The sequence below is a fragment of the Peromyscus maniculatus genome, chromosome 23 (genome assembly GCF_049852395.1).
Source record: "Peromyscus maniculatus bairdii isolate BWxNUB_F1_BW_parent chromosome 23, HU_Pman_BW_mat_3.1, whole genome shotgun sequence".
Taxonomy (NCBI): Eukaryota; Metazoa; Chordata; class Mammalia; order Rodentia; family Cricetidae; genus Peromyscus; species Peromyscus maniculatus.
The window spans coordinates 53044146-53067535 of NC_134874.1; the positions used below are offsets into that span (position 1 = coordinate 53044146).

General features: G+C 47.3%; 1 protein-coding gene across 5 annotated transcripts in view; it reads right to left on the bottom strand.

Moving 5' to 3' along the window:
- The window catches only part of Pds5b (PDS5 cohesin associated factor B), a 163223-nt gene extending 150225 nt beyond the window's left edge, over positions 1-12998 (bottom strand). For all 5 annotated transcript variants that reach the window (XM_076560106.1, XM_076560104.1, XM_076560103.1 and 2 more), the window contains exon 1: positions 12873-12998. The gene's annotated coding sequence lies outside the window, so the exon portion shown is untranslated. The remainder of the gene's footprint in view (positions 1-12872) is intronic.
- Between the last annotated feature and the right edge of the window lie 10392 nt (positions 12999-23390).

Below are 23390 nucleotides of genomic sequence, written 5' to 3' on the forward strand. Positions count from 1 at the left end.
CGATGCTGGTACTGTGTACAAGGTGGCTACAAAAGAGCGCAAATTACCATGAGGCAGGGATTACGAGGACCATGAAAGAGGCTGACTACCAAATTCAGTGAAGTTAGGGAGGCAGTTATACCTATATCTACTGACCAACACAATCACAATCAGTGCCCACAAAGACTTACTTGGTTAGAAACTGACAAAACTGACCTTAAAATATATGTTGAAACACAAGGAAACTAGAGTGGTGATAAAAATGTTAAAAGGATTCATGTTGTATGATTTCTATGATTTGTGGTGTGTGTGTGTGTGTGTGTGTGTGTGTGTGTGTGTGTGTGTGTCAGTCACAGAGCAGGAGAGGGAAGAAAGAACGAGCTCACATGCATGCAAGTGCCTGGGGAAGCACTAAGGGGTCACTGAAGGGGTCATCATCGGATTCCCTGGAGCTGGAGTTACCAGACAGTACAGTACTGAGCCGCCTGACAGGAGTGCTGGGAACCAAACTCTAGCCGTCCAAAGTAGCAATAAGCACCTAACTGCTGAGCCGTTCCCCACCCTCAGCCAATTTTAAAGCTCACTATATAGCTAGCCACCTATCAATTTGAAACTAGAGACAGGAGAACCTCCAAGTTTGAGGCTAGCCTGGTCCACATAGCAAGTTCCAGGCCATCCAGGGCTACACAGAGCAACCCTGTCTCAAAACAAAACAAAACAAACCTCTCCATAGAATGCCACAGTAATTCAGATAATCTGATTCCTTCACAGAACAAAAAGACAAATAAAATTCAAATAGAGAGGCCACAAAGAAACACATGTAAGGTTCAAATATTTGGGGGAAGGGGACAAAGGCCACCGACTAAGTGCAGGGAAGCTAACAATGGTGCTGGAATGAAGACACCTTGCTTTTCTTTTAATGACTCTTAACCCCCTAGTCCCCCCTCCCCCCCCCCCCCCACACACACACAGAGTTTGAAATGGACCAAACCTCTATATGGAAAGACTGCATTTTGGATCTTGAGTGGTGTCCAAAGGCCGATGTGATGCCCAAGTGTTAGTGGAACCTATCAAAGGTGCTGCCCATCGGGAGGTCTTCAAGTCACTGGGTAGTCCCTCAAAAGGGCGGGGCCATGGACTCCAGTTCCTTCCCACCCCCTCACTCTCCAGCCACACCCCATCCACCACCGCCATCCACCAGCAATGGCTACCAGATCAGAGTGGAACCTCCAAATACACAGATGGCAGCTGAAGGAAGGACATAAATAAGGCTGGAGAGGTGGCTCAGAGGTTAAGAGCCCTGGCTGTTCTTCCAGAGGTCCTGAGTTCAATTCCCAGTAACCACATGGTGGCTCACAACCATCTGTAATGAGATCTGGTGCCCTCTTCTGGCTTGCATCTTCTGGCCTGCAGGCAGAACACTGTATACATAATAAATAAATAAACCTTAAAAAAATGCATTTTTTAAAAAAAAAGAAAGGACATAAATACAACATCAAGCTCACGAGTTCATTAATAATTATCTTTACTTTTATTGAGGTGTAATCAAACGCAGCCCAATTCCTTACTGCTGATTGTCTCATTTATTTGGTATAGTAAAGGAAACACAACTAAGAATCTCCTACACAAAAAAGCAGTGTGACACACGCCTTTAACCCCAGCACTCAGGAGGCAGAGGCAGGCGGATCTCTGTGAGTTCAAGGCCAGCCTGGGCTAGAATGAGATCCAGGACAGGCGCAAAGCTACACAGAGAAAGTGTGTGGGGGGGGGGGGAGGTTAACACAGCAATTTTGGTTTGGTTTGTTTTTTTTTTGAGAAGACAGGGTCTCTCTGTAACACTCCTGGCTGTTCTGGAACTCATACTATGTACACCAGGCTGGCCTTGAACTCACAGAGATTCACCTGCCTTGGCCTACCAAGTGCTGGGATTAAAGGCGTGGACCACCACCCACCATCCAATACAGCAACTTTTTGTTTATTTTTTGTTTTCTGTTTTATTTTGTTTCTCCATGTAACAGTCCTAGTTGTCCTGGAACTCACTTTGTAGACCAAGTTGGCTTCGAACTCAGAGATCCGCCTGCTTCCTGAGTGCTGGAATTAAAAGTGGCAAAGCAATTTTTTAACAAGAAAAAAAAAAAGTGAAGAAAAATTCTACCACAGGTTGGGAGTGGTGGTGCACACCTTTAATTCCAGCACTTGGAAGGCAGAGGCAGGTGGATCTCCGTTAGTTCAATGCCAACCTACTCTAGATAGTGAGTTTCCGCAAAGTCAGAGCTACAGAGCTACAGAGCAAGAACCTGTCTCAAAAAAAAAAAAAAAAAGGGAAAGGACAGAAGGGAGGGAGGGAGGGAGGGAAATTCTACCAAAACAAACACAGTAGCTGTCAGTAACTAGTGGACTACATAACTATCATTACCAATGTCAGCATCCCAGCTACCCAAGCGGTAGGACGGAGGTATAGGAGACAGAAGCAGATCAGAGGCCAGTCTGTCTAAATATCAATCAAGCTCCAAGCCATCCAGGGCAACATGGAAAAACTGTCATAATAATAATAATAATAAATATAAATAAATAACTCTAGGGCAAGGAAGCAAACATCCTAAACAACATGAAGTGTGGAAGTTCCCACTGACACAAGCAATACATGAGAAGAAAGCTCTGTCCATTGCCTAAGTAAGAGTTAAATCACAAAAACCTGACCATGTGATGTCAATGCTAAGTAATACGCTCAACTTTAGATCTGTGCACGAGCAGAAATGAGCACCAGGAAGTCAGCAGAAAGCTACGCGGGAAGATACAGCCGCACAGGGTCTACCACAGTGAGGGAGCTGCAACAGCTCAGTGATGGCGGGCTCAAGGACGCTCGAAGGAACCAGAAGGAGTGAGTGTGGCGCCATGCTCATGTAAGGATTCTCAACTGGAGGAGTGAGCGATTCAAACATGTGCTCAGAAGGCCCTAAGAACGGCGTCACACAGGGGTGACAGTGCAGCAGGAGGCCACCGAGACGACCAATGCAGAGGGAGCAGTGAGCAGGCCACCTTTCCTCTTAGCAGACACAAAGGTGCAGGGAAGGCCTGACATGTCCAAAAGAGCCATGCACACAAAGGAAGAGGAAAATGAGAAACACACTGCTCAGAAAAAATTAAAATGGCTCAAGCTCAAGAAACAATGCTCAGGCTCATGCACCAGGAAAATGTAAATTAAAATATAGCAGATACTGTTTTCCATCTGTCAGACTGACCAAGTTCCTCAAAGGTTGATTGTATACTGTTAGAGCACTACAGAGAAACAAGTATTTTCACAGACACAACCGTGTTACAAAGTTTATGAAGTACAACATGACACTATGTAATGTTATCTGTTGCATTCTGGCTCAGCAATTCCATGGCTATGAACCTGCACTACCAACAAACCTTCACTTGTACAAAATAATGGCAATTTTATAACAGTAAACACTGGAAACAATCAATAAGCTAGTCAAAGTATGGCATAAAAATGAACACTGTAGTTGTCCAGAGGGACAGAAGTACTTTATATACAAGTAAGGGGAGATCTCCAGGGTATATTTTTCAAAATAAAAGGCAGAGAAGTTAATGGTTCCCTGTATTAGGTAAAAAATGAGAGAAGACTGAGGTGGGATATATCTGTATGTAGCTGTTATTACTAAAAGATCATTAACAGAGAGGTGGCTCAGTGGTTAAAAGAACCTGATGCTCTTCAGAAGACCTGAGTTCGGTTTCCAGCACCAACATTAGGTGGCTTACAACCCCCTGAATCTACCACCACCTCTGGCCTCCACAGGCACCTGCTTCTCGTGTACACATACTACATACAGATACACACACACACACACACACACACACACACACACACACACACACCATGTAGTTAAAAATAATTCTTTAAAAAAAAATAAAGAAATCATTAACACGTACAGATAATACAGGCACCTGGAAATGACACACGTGAAAAGAGCATAGGCTGCTTTTACATATGGGTGTGGTTTCCTGAAACCTCAACAGAATTTGGTAACTTATCTGCTGGGAGAGATGGAAGAAATGGAGGATCAGGATGACAGGCACTCCGGTTTCCTGAGTGGGAAAGCAGTCACCCAGGACCACAGATGCTGGGGTCTGTTACTGACCTGAAGCGAACACTGGGAAAACAGCAGAGAAAAGGAAGGAAACTGAGTCTGGAAACGTTACACTAGAGACAGCACATCTAAGAGTCCACTAGAAAAAGGGCATTTGGAAGAAGCCACAGGATGCCATTAATGAAGGAGGGAGACAAAGGCAAGTATGTATAAGAACCCAATTAATTTAGGAATTACTTCTCCTATAAAAAGCCAATTAACCTGGGGTGAAACCAAACCTCAAGCGCATAAACTGAAAGGCAAGTTCTCAGTCCCAAGAATGCAGGTGGCTCCTCTTCTTAAAGACAGCAAGCACTCACTTAAAGCTTGGTGAAAACACTTACTTGCCCAGGTCCACAGTAAACTAGAAACATCTAAGGTGGGTGAAGCAGCCAGAGCCAATCTTTTAAAGCAACATAAGGGGAAATTAAGACCTGTCTTCAAGTGGCCATCACGGGACCAAAAGGCCCATCTCTGCAGGACCTGACTGAGGCCTGACAAGAGTCTTTCATGACTCCTACACAGAATAACATGTTCACCTTTGGTCAGATTTCTTCCTGGTGCTGAATATGCATTCCATATTCTATCTTGTTTTATGATCTTCTTTTTTCTTTTTTTGGTTTTTCAAGACAGAGTTTCTCCATGTAGTTTTGGAGCCTATCCTGGATCTCGCTCTGTAGCCCAGCTTGGCTTCAAACTCACAGAGATCCGCCTAGCTCTGCCTCCCGAGTGCTGGGATTAAAGGCGTGCACACCACTGCCCAGCGTTTTATGATTTTCTTAACAGCCCCTTTTGCAATGAATATATGTGGGGGGGCATATATTTTTATTACAAGAATATTTTCCATCTTTCTATCTCTAGCCAGAACTAAAAGCAATTTTCTCCAACAATAAAACATGCAAACATCCACTCATCTTCCATAAAGTGATGTAGTTAGACCTTTTATCACCAATAGTCTCCCTGCAAGCAGCTTGGTTATTCTGTTTGACTGAAACAGGGTATCTATCATATGTAGCTCACAGTGGATTCGAACTCCCAATTCTCTTGCCTCAGCACTGCCAAGTGCTGGGGTATACGGACATGCACTGCAATACCTGCCAGCCCACACAAAGTTACGACGTTTTACTCTGTCCTTACCTAGTTGTCCCCACTCTAAACACTGTCCTAGCTTATCCCAAAAACTAATGGTACAAGGAGTAATGGAAAGTAATGCCTCCTAACTTTGGAGTTTCTTTGTAACAAGATGTTCCAAAACCAGGCTGTGGTGACCGTTATATGGATCTGTAAATATACTGGAAAACAATGAATGATATATTTCCAGTAGGCAAAATCATGTGATATGTGAATTATACCTCAGTAAAACTGTTTTTAAAAATCAGTTATCTGTTACTATTCTTAGTTACAGATTGTAAAAAAAATGAGATTTTTCAAAACTGAGTGATTTCCACGTGGCTAGTTAGTAACAGAAACAGGACAAAAACTCTAGCAGTCCTGACTTGAAGTTAAATGAGTCAAGCTCCTGATGCTGTCCTCAGACTGGACCTCAATCATTAAGGAACTTATCAAATGCTTAAATATGCTATAACTGTTCAATCCTTCAGGTTAGTTGGTTTGGGGGCTTTTGTTTTTGTTGTTTTTGAGACAGGGTTTCCCTGTGTAGCCCTAGCTGTCCTGGAACTCGCTCTATAGACCAGGCTGGCCTCAAACTCACAGAGATCCACCTGCCTCTGTCTCCCCAGTGCTGGGACTAAAGGCGTGGGCCAGCACCCTGGGCTGGATGTTCAGTCTTGAAGGCTAGAACTTTGAGAGACTATGAAGACCTGCTCTAATTATGACACATCATCACGCTGGGGAAGAAAAGTCAAAGAAAGGTGATGAAAGTGAAGAGGAGACCCCCAAAAGATCCAGTGTAAGGCTGGGAAGCACCACTACTGCTTGGTTCCCATGACCTAAGTTGTGGGGATGCCCAATTCAGCCAAGAGTGGATACAAGCCTACTAGGCCAATTCTACACAGACAGGAGTGTCTCGAGCTTGGCACAAGTGACATTTTTAGGCTAGGTAACTTTTTGTGGTAGAAAGATGTTCTAAGACAGAATGTTCAGCAGATACCATGTCAGCCTCTACCCAGTAGCAGCAAACCTATCTTGTCCCCTATTTGTAGTAACTAAATTCAGACACTGTAAAATGTCTTCAGAGTAGGACGAACTACTGAGGGCCAAAATCATCCCTTTGAAAACCAATAGCCTAGACTAGGGATAAATATGACCAAGGTACCAGGATTTGATAGTGATATGTATACATATGAAAAGCAGAGACAAGAGTATTTTAAATCAATCATCTCCTAGGCTAAAACAAACAAACAAACAAACTTGCCCCCCCCCCCCGAACCCCCCCCCCACACTTTTTTAAGTGAAATTGAGGCTGCCAGAGTGCTTGGTAGGTAAGTGTTTGCCATGAAAGCCTAAGGGCCTCAGTTCAATTCTCGGAATCCACACTTAAAAAGCTGACTGTGATGGCTTGTGTCTCTAACCCCAGCACTGCTATGGGGAGGCGGGAGGTGGAGACAAGCTGGCTGGAGCTCAAGGGTACAGTGCAGCAGCAGAAACAGAAAGAGCCTGCCTTAGCTGCTGCTGCTGCTGGTCCTCGCCTTCAGTCCCAACACTCAGGAGGCAGAAACAGGCACATCTCTGAAGTGGACGCCAGCCTGGTCTACAGAGCTACTTCCAGGGCAGCCAGGGTTGTTACACAGAGAAATCCTGTCTTAAAAAAAAAAAAAAGACAGGTCCTGCCTTACACACAAGGTGGAAAGAGGACCCCACTCCTGAAAACTCGTATGTCCCTGACCTACACCACTCACCCTGCGGCACACCTGCACCTGCACACACCTGCACCTGCACACACCTGCACACACCTGCACCTGCACACACCTGCCCCCGCAGGGGAGGGAGGGGGATGGGAACACACTCCACAGGAACTGAACAGAAGCCAAAGCTTTGACAGACACACCAACGTCCCACGTTTTCTACACACTTCAGCCTAAGAGGCAGATATTTACAGTGAGGTCCTAGTAAGGACTAGGAACTAGAACTGACGGAGGCTGACAACTGCTACCATTACTGCTCTGCAGGAAACTCAGGTTCTCTTCTAAGAAAGCTAAGCCCTCAAATTTGGAAAAGCAAGGTCCAGATTGTCACCCATGCCGGGGCCAAGTAATGACTCCAATGACAAGCTGAGTAAACGTAACAGCCCTTGAGGGTGGGGAGGGAGTGACAGGACAGTGCAGAGCAGCTGACTCCACAGACGGCATCCCCTGGCTCCCCATCCCACCTTCCTCTTGGCTGCTCTCCCCTGGGCTTACGACACCTCAGCCTGACTCTTCGCTGTTCGCAGCCTAGCACAGTGGCCTTTTCCTTCAGAACATCAATCCCCTCAAGGTGCCACTATCTCCAAATCTTATTCCTCTTCAAAAGTCCCAAAGTCTCCCCTTCCTTTCTCAGATACCTTAGTTCCCAGGTAAGGAGGAAGGGTCAGCAAGCAAATGAAACTCCTGCAGCTGGGCTGCAGGGCCTGCCCAGTAATGAGCACAGAGACAATGGTTACACTCTCTTACAAGTCCACACTCAAAATAAGACGGGGTGGTGCCTTAGGCAGGGTTTCTACTGCTGCAGTGAAACACCACGACCAAAATGCAGGTCAGGGAGGAAGGGGTTTATTTGGCTGGCACTTCCACATCACTGTTCATCACCAAAGGAGTCAGGACAGGAACTCAGGCAGGGCAGGATCCTGGAGGCAGGAGCTGATGCAGAGGCCATGGAGGGGTACTGCTCACTGGCTTGCTCCCCATGCCTTGCTCAGCCTGCTTTCTTATAGAACCCAGGACCACCTGCCCAGGGACGGCACCACCCATAGTGGGCGGGGCCCTCCCCCACTGACCACTAATTAAGAAAATGCCTTACAGCGGATCTTATGGAAACATTCTCACAATTAAGGTTCCTTCCTTTCAGATACCTCTAGTTTGTGTGTCAAGCTGACATAAGAGCAGCCAGCACAGTGGCACTTCAAATTGGCAACAACAAAAAGCTGACTAGACTCCATGATGTCTAGTCCTTGCTGACTAGCATTACTCAACTTTAATAAAATACTCTATCTTCAATTCTGGGGATATCTATATGGCAGTATGGAAAGAACTCCTTAGCAGAAAGGGGGAGGTGTCTGTTTCTTTTTTTGTTTTTCAAGACAAGGTTTCTCTTTGTAGCTCTGGCTGTCCTGGAACTCACTCTGCAGACCAGGATAGCTTCAATCACAGAGATCCGCCTGCTTCTGCCTCCCGAGTGCTGGGATTAAAGGCGTGCACCACCACCGCCCATCAAGAGTTTCTCTAGAAATATTTTAAAGTGAATATTCTGGCATTTGTTAGCAGTGGGTTACTTTTCCAAAAGAACTATAATTTTTATTTTCAGTTTTCTGTACCACTAGAAGGACATGGTTCTTCTTTACATGCATAACTTTTTAGCTTAAAATATACAATTCTTTTTTTATGGCATTTACTTTCTTGTGTGTGTACACACACGTCCATGTGGAGATCAGAGGACAACTTGCCAGCGTTGGTTCTTCCTCCGTGGGTCCCGGAGATGGTCGTCAAGCTTGGCTACAAGTGCCCTTCTTTACCGACGGAGTCTGAAGGCTAACTAGAACTGCCTGAATCTCAGGAGGAGACAGACTTCCTGGATCACCGCTGCCACACAACAGGAGGGAAGAAAACAAACCTCTACTGCCTCCAGCTCTCTTTCCCTTTCAGGGCCTCACCATTGGCGACAGGACACTGCGGGGACTGTAACATCTCGTGGTCATTATTTACAGTCCCTGGTCTTGGCCTTCCCCTCTGCTACAGGCACAGCAACCTCACCTCATCCATGCAGCAGGGATGCTACTCCGCTCAGGTCTCATCACTTCGGCACCGGTCTGCAACCATCATTCCCTAGTGCTACGTGTCAGGTATCATTCTGTCTGCTCTATCATCCCTAGAATGGGATGTACACCAAGTGGGTATTTATACATTTTCAATGCATCAGTTCACAGCATTCTCTTCAAAAAGAGGTGCAGCAGAGCAGGAGTCCTTTTAGACCTAAAAGATGTCTCAAAATAGTTTCCTGCTTTGCTCAGTTTGTCCTCCACACTTTTTCCATTTTATGAAACTCAACCAAGACAAGCTGCTTACTATTCATGTGTAATCATTAAAGTGCAATAACTATTATAGATATTTTTAAATATCTCAGATTGATGGCTTTAAAGCATTAACTTTTTATGCACTACACTTTATCATCTTAATTTTCTCATGGCACATAACAATCTGTGCCAGTAAAAACAGTAACTCTCAATGTTGCAAGCTTACTAATTTTGAACTAATTAGTGAGAAAGGACTATAAAGTATACTCCTAGTACTGAGGGAAAGGGTGAAAAGGAGGTGGCTCATGAAAGAGTAATGGGAAGAAAGGGCTCACTCTCCAAGGTGTCAGGACCGCGAGGCACTTGGCAGCTTTGAAGTCAACTTAGAAAACAGCGGCAGAGCATGCTGACTCCCACCTGCAATTCGAGATGGGAGGGTTGATTCCTGAATTTGAGGACAGCCTGGGCTACAGACTGAGACAGTGTCTCAAAAAACTGAAGGCTAACAACATTCTTGGGAAATCACTTGCTTTATTTTTAAACTACATTACTTCTGGAATTTTTAACAATGCCAAACAGGAATACACAAAACATAAAACGTGTGTTGTTAAATGGCAGTGAGAAATGACTTGGGTCGCATAACTGAGTTCGTTTGAATACGAGTATAGTGAGTGTGTGTGTGTGTGTGTGTGTGTGTGTGTGTGTGTGTGTGTGTAAACTATATACTATAGTCACAAAACAAGCTCAATACTAACTTTTCCAAATCAGTTTGGCTTACAAGTTTAAAAACTGTTATTCACATAGAAAGACAGACAGACAGACAGACAGACAAATATCAAAGAGTGTCAAACAACAAAAGAGCAAGCAGCTTCAGGACACAGAGGCTGCAAGACAGTCGTCTCCTGAGAGCAGCTGGGTGGACTGAATCCTGGACAGTAGCTGACTTTGGAGCTTTCCTTCCTGGCTGGACGACTGAAGGGGGAGCAGGAGGGGACTAAGCAGGAGGGGACTAAGGTGCTCTGTCCCAAGGACGGCAGTTCCAGATGAGTCTGAAACGAAGCCACACAGACCACCGGGAACTTCTTGGCTTCCGAAGCTCTAAGACTGCTCACTCCCCCACTTGGTATGACTGTGACCCTGCTAATTTCAGGTACATTATACTCTGACCTAATTTCTCATCCGTTAAAAAGGCTGGCAACCATCCCCAAGTTTCTCTAATTTTCTACCACCTACAAAGGAAACATAAATTTCCGCTTTTATAGTGTTATATACGGTATGTGTCACCTACAAATCTGTAACCCATCAGAGTGAGCGCTCCTCTTAATGCTAAGCAAATGTGATCCAAGAGGTAGCATGGTGTGAGCCAAAGGGCAGTCTCGAAATGTGCCGAGGGAAATGAGGAAAAACACAGCCCCACATCACCTCCTTCTCCTCCAAGTTCAGGCAGCCCACCACCTCTCTGTTCACCTGAGCAAGACCTGTCTAAAACAAGGTGTCACTTTTTTTAGAATCAGCGAGTGACTGGCAAAGCCTAGTCTTCAGAATGTTCTGTCAAAGCTCAGAACTTCAGGATAAACGTAAATGAAAACTGTGATCATCAAACAGCCTGGTCCTCAGACTGTTCTGTCAAACAAAGCTACAGAACTTTAGGATAAACTTAAAAATGAACACACCATCCTATGACAAGAATCACCATCACCACATAATCTCCTGTGACTGAGGAGAAAAGGAGAGGTCGGGACCCAAGTCGGGTGTTACAGGCAACCGCAAGCGTTAACAAAAGCTGCAGTAGAAGCAAAGTTAATCAGGAACCTTCATTAAAACTACAACCAAAAGACAACGTTCTTTTAAAAAGAAAGCAAGCAAGAAGACCAGCATTACCTTCTCATCAGGGGCGCTTCAAACAGAACCCAGCTAAGAGGAAAACATCTGTGCCTTAAGGGAAAAAAGTTACCACTTTAGTAGTAACTTCAACACATCTTTTATATATATTTGTAAATTTACATCATATGCAAATATAAGTTCAAAGAAATAACGTTTTGATTCAAGATGTGTTTTATGAGCTGGGTGTGGTAGTGTAATCCCAGCACATCAGGTCAGGAGCACTGCCAGTTCCAGGTTAGTCTGGGCTACCATAGGGAGATACTACCTCCCACCCCCCAAAAAGTGTTTTCTATTTAAGTTTTGAGAATAAATGTATCTTACTAATCTTATGTGCATTGTAACTTCTACCTCCAAATTCACCGCTGGAAATCCAGTTCGGTTTTATGCTGTCACCATGAGGAGAAGATTAACTGTTCCACAGTGACCTGCCATACCACACAAGTACTCATTTTACTGTCCCGAAACACCCACATCTGACATGACCACTGCACAGCTAAGAGATGAAGCCCGAGTGTGTGCTATTCTACTTGACTTCTCGGAGAGGTAACACAGAAAACTCGCATCTACATGTGTTGAGAACAATGCTTATACTGCCATTCAAGATCTCCGTCATGAGTTAGCTACAGTCCACCTCCTACATCTAAACACACACGGCTTGGTAAGGGTTATTAGTGAGGTAGACAGGACTCCCCAACTCTCTCAGGGCCCCAGACCAACCTTCAAAATGAAACACTCCATTCAAAGCTTCCACAAGTATTCAACAGAGACCCCGCACCTAGGAGCCAGTACTGCCACCCATCAGTTCCTAACACAAGTATCAGAGGAGCCTTCTCTGAGATCAGAAAAGGAGACGGGGGGAGAGACTGTTAACTCTTGCTCGGGTTCCTGAGGATGGAGCGGGTGGATCACTCCTCTTCCAAACCCCTCGGGAGCTCACACCGGAATAGCATGCAGCTCCGAAGAGCAGGTGCTGAATCTCGGGGTTCAGAGTCAGCCCTGCAAACACCTGTCGGCTGCATGGTCCATGCCTGCTACTACGTGCCTAACAGCAGCCTTTAACGTGCAGAGCAAGAAAAAAAACCGAAACAAAACAAAAAAGCAGACCCACACAGCCGCCGCCGCCGCCGCCAGGGCTTCTCCCGGACCGCAAACTTTTCAAGTGTCAGTGGAATAACGGTGCAGAGGCGGGCGAGCCAGCCCGCACCGCTCGCCCTCCGCACCGCCGTGGGGCTGCAGCCGCGCTCGCCCAAGGACTCGCTCGCTTGCCCGCCCGCCTGCCCGCCCCGCCGCCGCCGCCGCCGCCGCCGGCTCCCCGACTCCCGAGCAGCGCGGCAAGCGAGCGCGCCTCCCCTCGCGCCGGGCCCGCGGGCAGCCGGAAGGGGGAAGCCAGCCGGGCGCGGGGGGCTTCTCGGCGGGGGAGGGGGAGGGGCGCGGCCGGCCGCGGCCCCCGCAGAGGTCACTCCGGGGCGGCCGGCGCCAGCGGCGGCCCGAGGCCTCCTCCGCGCCCCCGCCCTCCCCGGGCCCCCTCGGCCCCCGGCGCCCCGGCCCCCCGGCGCCCCGGCCCCGCGAGGACACCGGGACACGCGAGGCTCGGCGGGCGGCGGCTCCACGCGCGCGCGCGAGCGAGCGAGCCCCGCTGGAAAATGGAGCGCGGGGCGCCGAGGCGAGGAAGAGGCGCGCTCCCTTTCCGTTACCCGAGTCGCCCCTACCTCCGGCCGCCCGGCTCCTACACGCCTCGCGCTCCGCCGCTCTCCGGGATCCGCCGCCCTCGCCGCCGCCGCCGCCGCCGCCGCCGCCGCCGCATCCAATCGCCTCCTCCCCGCCCCCCCCCCCCCCTTCCGCAGCCAGTCCAGGCCGTTCCTCCTCCTCGCCGCTTCAAAATGGCGCCAAGAGCTGCTCCGCGGCTGCTCCAATCGAACCGCGGCGGACGGCGCCCGGGGGGCCAGGCAGAGCGGCGCGCGGGCCCGCAGCGCCCCCTGCCGGACGGACGGATAGACGGGCGGGCGGCCGGGCGGGCGCGCGCGCATGCGCCCCTTAGCCCGCGCGCCGGGCTCCGCCCCCTCCCCCGGCCCTCCCCCCGCCTCCCCGCCTAGCGGCGCGCACGCGCAGGCTCCGCCCTGCCCGCGCGGCGGCCGCCGCCGCCGTCTCCCTAGCAGCAGAGGGATGGGCAGCTGTCAGTGCGTCCTGCGCCTTGACACAGCCTCCCCGGCTTTGGCGGGAAATCTGTAGATTGCTGTAGGCCGCTGGCTTTTGCCTTGTTTCTTTCTTCTTTTCTTTTCTTTTCTTTTCTTTTTTCCGAGACAGGGTTTCTCCGTGCAACAGCCCTCAGCCCTGGCTGTCCTGGAACTCGCTCTGTAGACCAGGCTGGCCTCGAACCCACAGAGATCCGCCTGCCTCTGCCTCCCCGAGTGCTGGGATTGAAGGCGTGTGCCGCCAACGCTCCGACTTTTCTTTCTTTTATTTTTTTTGACAGAGTGTCACCAGGCTGGCCCTGAACTCACTCTGTAGACCAGGCTGGCCTCAAGTTCAGACATCTGCCTGCCTCTGCCTCCCTGGTACTGGCGTGTGCCCTATGCCCCACTTTTTTTTCCCCCTGGGGAAAAAAAAGTGTAAAGTTTTTATTTGAGAATAGGGTCTCACTATGCAGCCCTGACTGCCCTGGAGTTCACTATGTAACCCAGGCTGGCCTCAAGCCTCCTGGCACTACCGCCCGAGTGTTTTAAAGGCTTGTGTGTGTCACCACTCCTGGCTTTTTTTGTTGTTAGACAGAGTCTCACTGTGTAGCCCTGGCTGCTCTGGGACTCCCAGAGCCCCACCTGCCTCTGCCTCCCAAATGCTGGAATTAAAGGTGCGTGCCACCTTGTGTGATATTTTAAACGCTGGCATGCAGCACGGATCTTGTGCTGTATAAACGAAATGAGCATTACTGTCTACTTGGCTCCTTACTAGGTGGCTGACCTAGGGATCCAGTATTCAACCTGTAACAACAAAGCATCTCATTGCTCACAGAACTCCCCTTATTTGCGGGGGGAATGTGATGTGAGGGCCACAAGGATGCCACCCAGAAAATGAGTTTTGTCTTTCCTTGCCGCTTCTGGCCTCCCCCTTGCAGCTGTGGCCTGGGTGGGTGTTTCTCTCCCCCCCACGGCCCTGCCAGAGCTGACCAGAGACGTGCTCTCTTTTTGCTTTGCTGGAGCCCATCCCTACAGTGGGCATGAGCTCCCTGCTATGGAGTGTCTGGTACTAGGACTGTGTTGGAAGGTTTGTTTCGACAATGAACAAACAAAGGGTGAATTAGTAGTGTATGCTAGGATATTTATCATTCGAAACAAAGGATAGGCAACACAGTGTTATAAGCCAAGGTTATTGTGCTAGGAAAGAAGAGCCATAAATCCTGGCAGGCCAAGCACCTTCAGACACTCACACCTATTCATCTCCTCTCGCAGCGGGTCCCTAGGGCAGCTCTGCTTGTCCTCACCGGCCAGTATTTTGATAGGCAGAACTTCAGGCTTCTGCCCGGTTTACACATCCACTAAGCCTGGGGAAGTTTCCTATACAACTTCAAAGTTTCCCCTCGAGGACCGTCAATTCGGCATGGTGCCACACACCTTTAATCTCAGCGTTTGGGAGGCAGAGGCAGGTGGATCTCTGTAAGTTCAAGGCCAGCCTGGTCTACACAGGATAGCCAGGGCTACGTAATGAGACCCTGCCTTAAAAAAAAAAAAAAAAAAAGAAAAGAAAAGAAAAAAAATCTAGCTCTTTGTTATTTTCTTTCCTCTCAATTCTGGACCCCCCAAAGACACAAACCAAAGGCCGGGCGGTGGTGGTGAACGCCTTTAGTCCCAGCACTCGAGAGGCAGAGCCAGGCAGATCTCTGTGAGTTTGAGACCAGCCTGGTCTACAGAGCAAGATCCAGGAAAGGCACCAAAGCTACAAAGAGAAACCCTGTCTCAGAAAAAAAAGACACAAACCAAGTAAGTTTCTTAGGAGCAGCAGAATGAGAGCAAAATGTTGGAACTGCTCACTGCCGTGATCCCTGTTGTTTAATACACAGCAGGCGCTTAGCACGGGACGAGTGCTCGGTAAGTAGTCCTGTTTGGGAACTGCTGCATTTCACATGGGCACGGGGCGGGGCCTCGGAAGTTTCAGAGTCACTTGCCGAGGTGTTGCCAGTTTTACCAGGCATGAATCAGTTGTCAACACTGCGCCAAAATACTTGATGAAGAGAGATGGTTTGTTTTGGTTCATGACTTCCGAGGTTTCCGTCTACGGTTGGCTGGCTGCTTCTTTCTGAGCCTGGGTGAAGCAGAGCATCGTGGTAAAGCAGGTCACCTCCTGGCAGCCAGAAAGCAGCTAGAGAGACATCTCTGAATACAGTTTTCACTTCCAGAGCCTGGCCCCTGTGACTACTTCCTCTGACGACAGTTCCTATCCTAATTTCCACCAGTTCCCAATAATGCCGCCAAATGAGCCCAGGGCTGGAGGTCAAGACACAGTGTCAGATCCCCTGGAACGGGAGTCACAGGAAGCTGGAAGCCACCATGTGGGTGCTGGGAACCAAGCCCAGGCCCTCTACAAGAGCAGTAAGTGCTCTTAACCTCTGAGCCATCTCTCCATCCCCACAAAACAAAATATTCTTTACATTTGAGGATTTAAAAATAGCCAACTTGGCCAGGTGGTGGTGGTGCACGCCTTTAATACCAGCACTCGGGAGGCAAAGGCAGGTAGATCTCTGTGAGTTCGAGGCCAGCCTGGTCTGCAAAGTGAGTTCCAGGGCTACACAAAGAAACCCCTTCTCAAGAAAGGAAATAAAAAAAAAAGTAGCCAACTTGAAATTCATCAGGATAAAATAATTGATGGGATATAGAAAGCATTCCAAAACTCAGTTGTATTTTCTAGTCCTGGAAGAAGGAATGGTGTAAAAACGCTGGTCTTATACATACGTGGTGACAACTTCCTTTGACCATGAAAAGCACCCATCCAGCCCCCATCCGTCTTCATTCACGCTTGCTGCCATAGCTTTGTGCATAGAGCAACACCAACTGACCTACTCAGCTGTGGCTCAGAAGCTCAGCAGGTATCCCCTGAGCTAATTCTGCAGTGTCCACAGGGCCGTGGTCCCTCCTGGAGGCCGGTGGACAGAAAGATGCTAGGTAGATGCCGTTCCTGGCCTATGGATGCTGACTTTCCTGGTTCATGTCTGTTCTCCTCTGTCTTCAAAGTCAATACCGCAGCATCTCTTTAGTTGCCTCTTTTGCCTCATGTCTCTCTCTGGCTCCCTTCTACCAGTCTCATCCACTTTTCAATCCTGACTCAGGCTCAGGTGAATAATCCAGAATAATCTCCCTAGTCTAAAATAATCTGATAAGATAACTTTATTCAAGCTTTAACCATGATGTCCCCTTACATATTAAAAGGTTCTACATGAGTATCTTTGGGAGACATTATTCTGCCAATCATGCCTATTTTGGTTATCTAGCTATTTTTGATGAGGTCCAAAATTAAGGTTGAAGAGATTAGGAAGTTGGGAGATACCAGGTCTACCCTAAATAGACCTCCACTGTGCTACTGCATTTTGAATGGAGCCTATACATACTCGAATTGATTTCTCAACAGCAACAGAACATTTACTACACACCACAAAGTAGGCTGAGCTTTGGGAAACGAGGAGACTGACCTAACTCAAGGCTTGTCCCAAAGGCCAGTCAAATGATCCCTGACGGTCTGCGGCAGGACTTCAATTCCCAGGGGACCATGAAAGGATGCCACACTTCTTATGTGCAGGTCCAAGAAAGTGGGTGTAAACTACTGGGAGTGGGAGAATGCCAGCTGCCGCCTGGAGACTTCTGCAGACTCTGTGTACCTTTTCATCCCGTGATACAGAAACTATTATACCGCCTGGAGACTTCTGCAGACTCTGTGTACCTTTTCATCCCGTGATACAGAAACTATTATACCGCCTGGAGACTTCTGCAGACTCTGTGTACCTTTTCATCCCGTGATACAGAAACTATTATAACCACAGTGAAAGTAATCCAGAATACAGTGTGTGCTGCAGAAAGACAAAGGCCAGGCCTAGACACACAGCTCAGGGGATGGCAGCATTGGTTGCTCCTGCTGGGTAGCATTCCCTGCACCCACACGGCGGCTCACAACCATCAGTGACTCCAGTTCCAAGGGATCTGACAGCCCCTTCTAGGCTCCTTGAGCACCACATGCATGGGGTGCCCATACACACATGCCAGCAAAACACAATTTTTTTAATTGCACTGGAAAGATGGCTCAGTGGTTAAAAGCACTGGCTGCTCTTACAAAGAAAGGACCTGCGTTCCGTTCCCAGCACCCACTTGGTGGCTCACAGCTGCCTCTAACTCCAGTTCCAGGGGATCTGATGCCCTCTTCTGGTCACTGCAGATACATAAAAGAAAAATAAATAGAACTTTAAAGAAAAAAAAAAAAAAAGCAAACCAAGAGAAATGAATAGGTTCCCCCTGTCTCTATAGCCATTTATACTTTACAGATTTTCTTCAATATCTGGAATATCTCAAATGATTTTCTTAATTCTACATTTTCATTTGCTGCTTTGATTCTATAATCATAACCTCAGAAGGTCCCCTCTCATGAAACACACACACACACACACACACACACACACACACACACCAAAGACAAGCAAGTGAGAGGTAGAATTGTCTGGAGAAAGAAGTTCAGTGACAGGGAATGGATGGGATGAAAAAGGTTAATGTATGAAACTGTGAAGTGAATTTTATTTTATTTTATGTTAAGGATGTATCTGTTTTTACGTGTGTAAGTGTTCACCTGCATGTATGTTGGTGCACTACGTGCAAACTTGGTGTCTGTAGAGGCCAGAAGAGGGCATCAGATCCCTGGAACTGGAGTTACAGATGGTTGTGGTACCTCATGGGCACTGGGAAACAATCCCAGGTCCTCTGGAAAAGCAACCAGTACTCTTAACCACTGAGCCACCTCTCCAGCCCAGAAATAAAAACATAAAACCAATTACCTTTCCTAAAGGAAATAAGAGAGTGTTAATTCTGATCCAAACATGAGGACTCATGGCCGAGGATTGCCTCAATCAGGTTGCCTCAATACCACATTTGGGTTTTTGGTTTTGTTTCTAGTTTTGGGGGTTTTGTTTGTTTGGTTTGTTTTTTGTTGTTGTTGTTGTTTTGTTGTTGTTTTGAGACAGGGTCTCACTATGTAGCCTTGGCTGGCTTGAAACTCATTATGTAGACCAGGCTGGGAACTCATACAGATCTGCCTGCCTCTGCCTCCCAAGTGGTGGGATTAAAGGCGTGTGTACCACACTGGCCAATAGCCACATTTCAGCATAGAAATGGTTACATGCAATTTAGTGTGTGTGTGTGTGTGTGTGTGTGTGTGTGTGTGTGTGTGTGTGTGTGTACTTACCCATGTGTGCATATGGAGGGGAAGGTCGAGTGTCTTCACCTATCATTGCTCCACACACATTTCTCTGAGAGAAGGTCTCACTGGAGTGGAGCTCACTGCTTTGGCTAGACTGATTGGCCAGTGAGCCCGCAGGATCCTTGATCCTCTAGTACCAATGGTACAGAAACATACTGCCATGTCCAGCTCTTACGGTGATGAAAGGGGTGGAATTAAAATTACAGAACACAAAACCATAAATAAAAGTATTTTTCCAGACATTCATGGGGAACTGCAGGAAGGCGGATCACAGCAAAGGTGAAAATCTCTGTTCTAGGTCTCGGATTGCATACGATGCAGTTCTTAGCTCTTTGGCGGTTTGCTGAGTAGCTACATTCCAAAGGTTTTCCTTGATAATTGAAAGGATGTTAGTTTAGAGATAGAGAAAGGCATGAATGGCTGGCTAGGGGAATAGAGAGCCCAGAATGACTTTGGTCTAGATTTGCAGCATTCCGAGTGTGTACCATCACAACATAATGGTCAGTCAATCACCCTTTTAGAATCTCTCTCTCTTTTTAAAACAGAATCTGACTTGGTAGCCCTAGCTGGATAGAACTTGCTCTGTAGATCAGCCTGGCCTGGAACTCACAGAGACCCTTCCTGCCTCTGCCTCTTGAATACTGGGATTAAGGGCGGGGTGTCACCATACCCAACCCCCTTTTAGAATCTTTAACATAGTCATTGTTTGTTGTTTTTTCTTTTCTTTCTGGGAACATCGGTTCACAATGTAGATGTGGGTAAGTCAGATGGAGTATATAAAACAAGACAGCCAACAAGGTGAGCACTACCTAAAGTATATTGAATCAAATATATAATACATTTAGAACAGTTTCTTAAGTGCTCTGGATTGAGAACCCATCATTTATGAATATGGATTACAGCAACGGAGTCTTCTGAAATATGCTGCAGTAGTTCTGAAAATCTCAGTAATAGATTGTAGAAAATGACACATCAAACTGCTATATATTGTGAATGGTAAGTAATAGGTTGTAGCAGCCAGGATTCTATAGATCACAGAACTTATATAATGAATGTGTGTGTGTGTGTGTGTGTGTGTGTGTGTGTGTGTGTGTGTGTGTATAAAGGGGGGATTTATTGGAATGACTTACAGGCTGCAGTCCAACTAACCCAACAATGGCTGGCTGTGAACGAAGAGTCCAAGACCCCCGTAGTTGCTCAGCCCCACAAGGCTAGGCGTCTCAGCGGGTCTTCTGTGTATGCTGGAATCCCAGAAAAGTGGGCTCCGGTGCCAGTGAAGGAACGGATGGGCTGGCAAGGTGAGGGCAAGCAGGAGAAGAGCAAACCTCTCTTTCTTCTGTCTTCGGTTTGCAGCAGAAGGTACAGCCCAGATCAAAGGTGTGTCTTCCCATTTCAACATTTGGACTAAAGGCATGTGTCTTCCCTCCTCAAGATCCAAATTAAAGGCCTGTGTCTTCCTGCCTCAAGATCCAGATTAAAAGTCCAGACTAGAAGTGGATTCACCCACTTCAAACTAAGCAGAAAATCTCTCATATGTGTGCCTCCCAGAAAGAAAGAGAGAAAGAGAGAGAGAGATGTGGGGGACCAGCCCCCACCTTTTACAGGGTTCCTATAAGGAGGAGAGAGGAGTAGGAATGATAGAATGATAGGCCTGATCGACAAGAGGAAAGACAGAAACACAAGATAGCTTTGGGAGGACCTGGATCAATATCCATCAGCCCAGAATGTTATTCAAAAGGGCTTTGCATAACAATTCTAAGGGGCGAGGCAACCCCCCCCTAGATACAGCCAAGTGTAGGCCCTATGAAACACCTGGTACCCAGGCCCGTGGTCCAACCATCCTCTTATGCAGTCCTGCTGGGTAAAGCAAGCTCAGATCTCACTAGGAAACCTCTGTGGGCTCCAACAGAGAGAGAGAGAAAGAAAGGAAGAAAAGATAGCCGTTACAGATGTGATCCCTGACAATTACACCAGAAGCTTTGTTTACAAGGGCGTTTTTATTCAGAGGATGCTCTCAGCTCCCGGTGCTCTACAGTAAGCACAAACTGGAGGGGGTAGCAATACACTTCGATGACTATCAGATATGTTACAAGATGCCAGTGGGGAGTGGAATGGGTGGCTCCGTAGTAGAGGCCTTGCCTGCCATACTTGAGGTCCTAGGTTCAAGTCTCAGCACTGAAGAAAAAAAAAAGTCAGTGACTGTTAAAGGAGTATGAACAGTCTGGCATGCTTCCAGCTGCTGCAGGATGACGGGATGTAGGGGGTGTTAGGGGTACAGAGGTATCAATGTGCCGAAGAAACAATAGGTTTGGTGTTGCCTTCTAGAAAACGCCACCAGATTCTTCACAACCGAAGGTAGAAATAGGGATTAAACACAAGCAGGGCAAGGACACTGGTGGTGGCTTTGCGATGCTTCATGAAGTCCATGAGTTTTCTCTCTTTTAGATAATGGCCTTTCTATGCCAACCCCACCTCTTCACTCTCACCTGTCTATAGCATCATCACTCTCAACAAGTGTCAACTGTCACCGGCCCCTCACTTAAGTCCCCTTCTGAGGCTCTTTATGACTCTTGCCTCTTGAGACCTCACTCTGCTTGGGGGACTCTTTGGATCCTCTCATCTCTGGGCAGAGAGATGCTTTCCAGATGTGTGTCCCTCCCTTCATGTACAAAACTTAATCACCAGTTGATAATGCTAAGGGTGATGAACTTTATCGTAGATATCACCTGGATGAGTTTAGGCAGCTCAGAAAAGAAGTGTGGGGTCTGATTGATGAACTGAGTTCAAGCGCCAGAAGCTGTGATAGGAATCTGGATGAGGTGGCAACATCTGTAATCCTGGCAGTCCTACAGCAAGATGGGCCATTCAGACAGGAGAATGAGCCAGAAGCTTACAGGCCAGCCAGCCTAGAACACATAGTGGAAGAGTGAAACAAGAGAAATCCTGCATCATAGCAAGGCGGAAGGAGAGAACCAACTCCTGAAAAGTTGTCCTCTGACCTTTACACAAGTGCCATGAAATACACACACACACACACACTCACACACACACACACACACACACACTCACACACACACACACACACACACACAGACTTTAAGAGAGGGTGCTGTTGTCTTCTCAGTCTGTCATGTGAAGAGACACGCCTAGAATATGCAGTCTATGTTCCAGAAGATGCCCTCACTAAACAACAAATCCACTGACTCACCTTGGACTTTCTACCCTGCCCCCACCAGAAGTATGGAAATAAAAAAGAAACCTAAATGGACTAACACAAGAAGTACATGCAAGCTTCACCTTTGAAATTTTACTTGGGATGGCAAGATGGCCAGTGAATAAAGACACTTGCTGCTAAGCCGGACAACCTGAGTTCAATCCCCAGGACCCACATATGTGACTGAATACTGGTCTGGAGGTATGGCAGCAGAAAACTGCCAGCCCACATGTACAAGGTGCTGGGTTCAACCCCTAGCAACACAGGAGAGAGGGAGGGAGAGGGAGAGGGAAAGGGAGAGGGAGAGGGAGAGGGAGAGGGAGAGGGAGAGGGAGAGGGAGAGAGAGAGAGAGAGAGAGAGAGAGAATTTCTTCTATTTAACCTTTCATCCCATCTCTAAATTCAAACAAATAATACACTATCAAGATGTAAAGTATTACAATGATAACATATCACCATGAATGATGTTGAAAAAAAAATAGACTATATTTTTTAGGGTGGGTATGGTGATGCAGACCAGTAATCCCAGCAAGAGAATCAGGAATTCCATGAGTGTCCTTGCTCACAGGGATTTTGAAGTTAGCCTGGGCTCTATGAGATCCTGCCTCTTCTTGCTTCCCTGGGCACCAGACATGCACATTGTGCGCATATATTCATGCAGGTAAAACAGTCACACGTGTAAAATAAAATATGTGGAAACAAAAAAATAGAGGAAACAAAGGCTGCGGTGAAAAGTTCAGGAAGACTCAGCAAGGGGGGAAGATAGATTGTGAGCCCTCTGGGTCACAACGGTGTTAAGTATTCTGATGTAAATATCCTACCTTGTGCTTTTTAACTATTATACTTATAAATTAAGACATTATTGTGCTGTCGTCAAGAATTATTCAAATATGAAGAGACTGCCGATTTCCTTGTAGAAACTCAAATGAAACATGGTGGGGGGGCGATGGAGAGGGGCAGGCTAATGGTAGTGGGAAAAAGAAAAAAAAAAGGCCGATAATTGAAGCTAGTCATTGGTTGATATTTATTTTTAATCCAACACACATTTATATAACAGTTTTTTTTTCTTACCTGACAGTAAGATCCTTTATAATTTTCCCCGTACGCGTCACCTCTCTGTCACAGGGTTCTGCGGGGCAGACTCTCTATCCTTCCACAGAAGTTCAGGGGCTTAAAATTATACTTGGTAGCGTTTCTTAGAAACCACAGCAACCCAGTTCTGCTATACAAAATGTTTTTTCCTTTGAAATGTAGGTTGATCCTTCTGTCTCCTAAAAGGAACCAGTAAACCGTTCACTCTCTGCGAGGGGCTTAAGCATCCACCTGGAGGCGCCAAACACTCTATTGAATCTTCGGAGGAAGAACGCCAGAGACGGTCGCCTTTTCGGTCCAAGTGAGTGTTTCTTTAAATAACTTCCCCACTCCAGGGAAGGGGACCAAGCCCGCACCTACGTTTGTTGCCAAATCAGCGCGTACGTCACGCAAGGGACTCTGGAAGACCGAGTCTCGGTGCCCCGAGGTGAACTAGCACGGCGGGGAACGCTGGACTTCAATTCCCACAATGCCC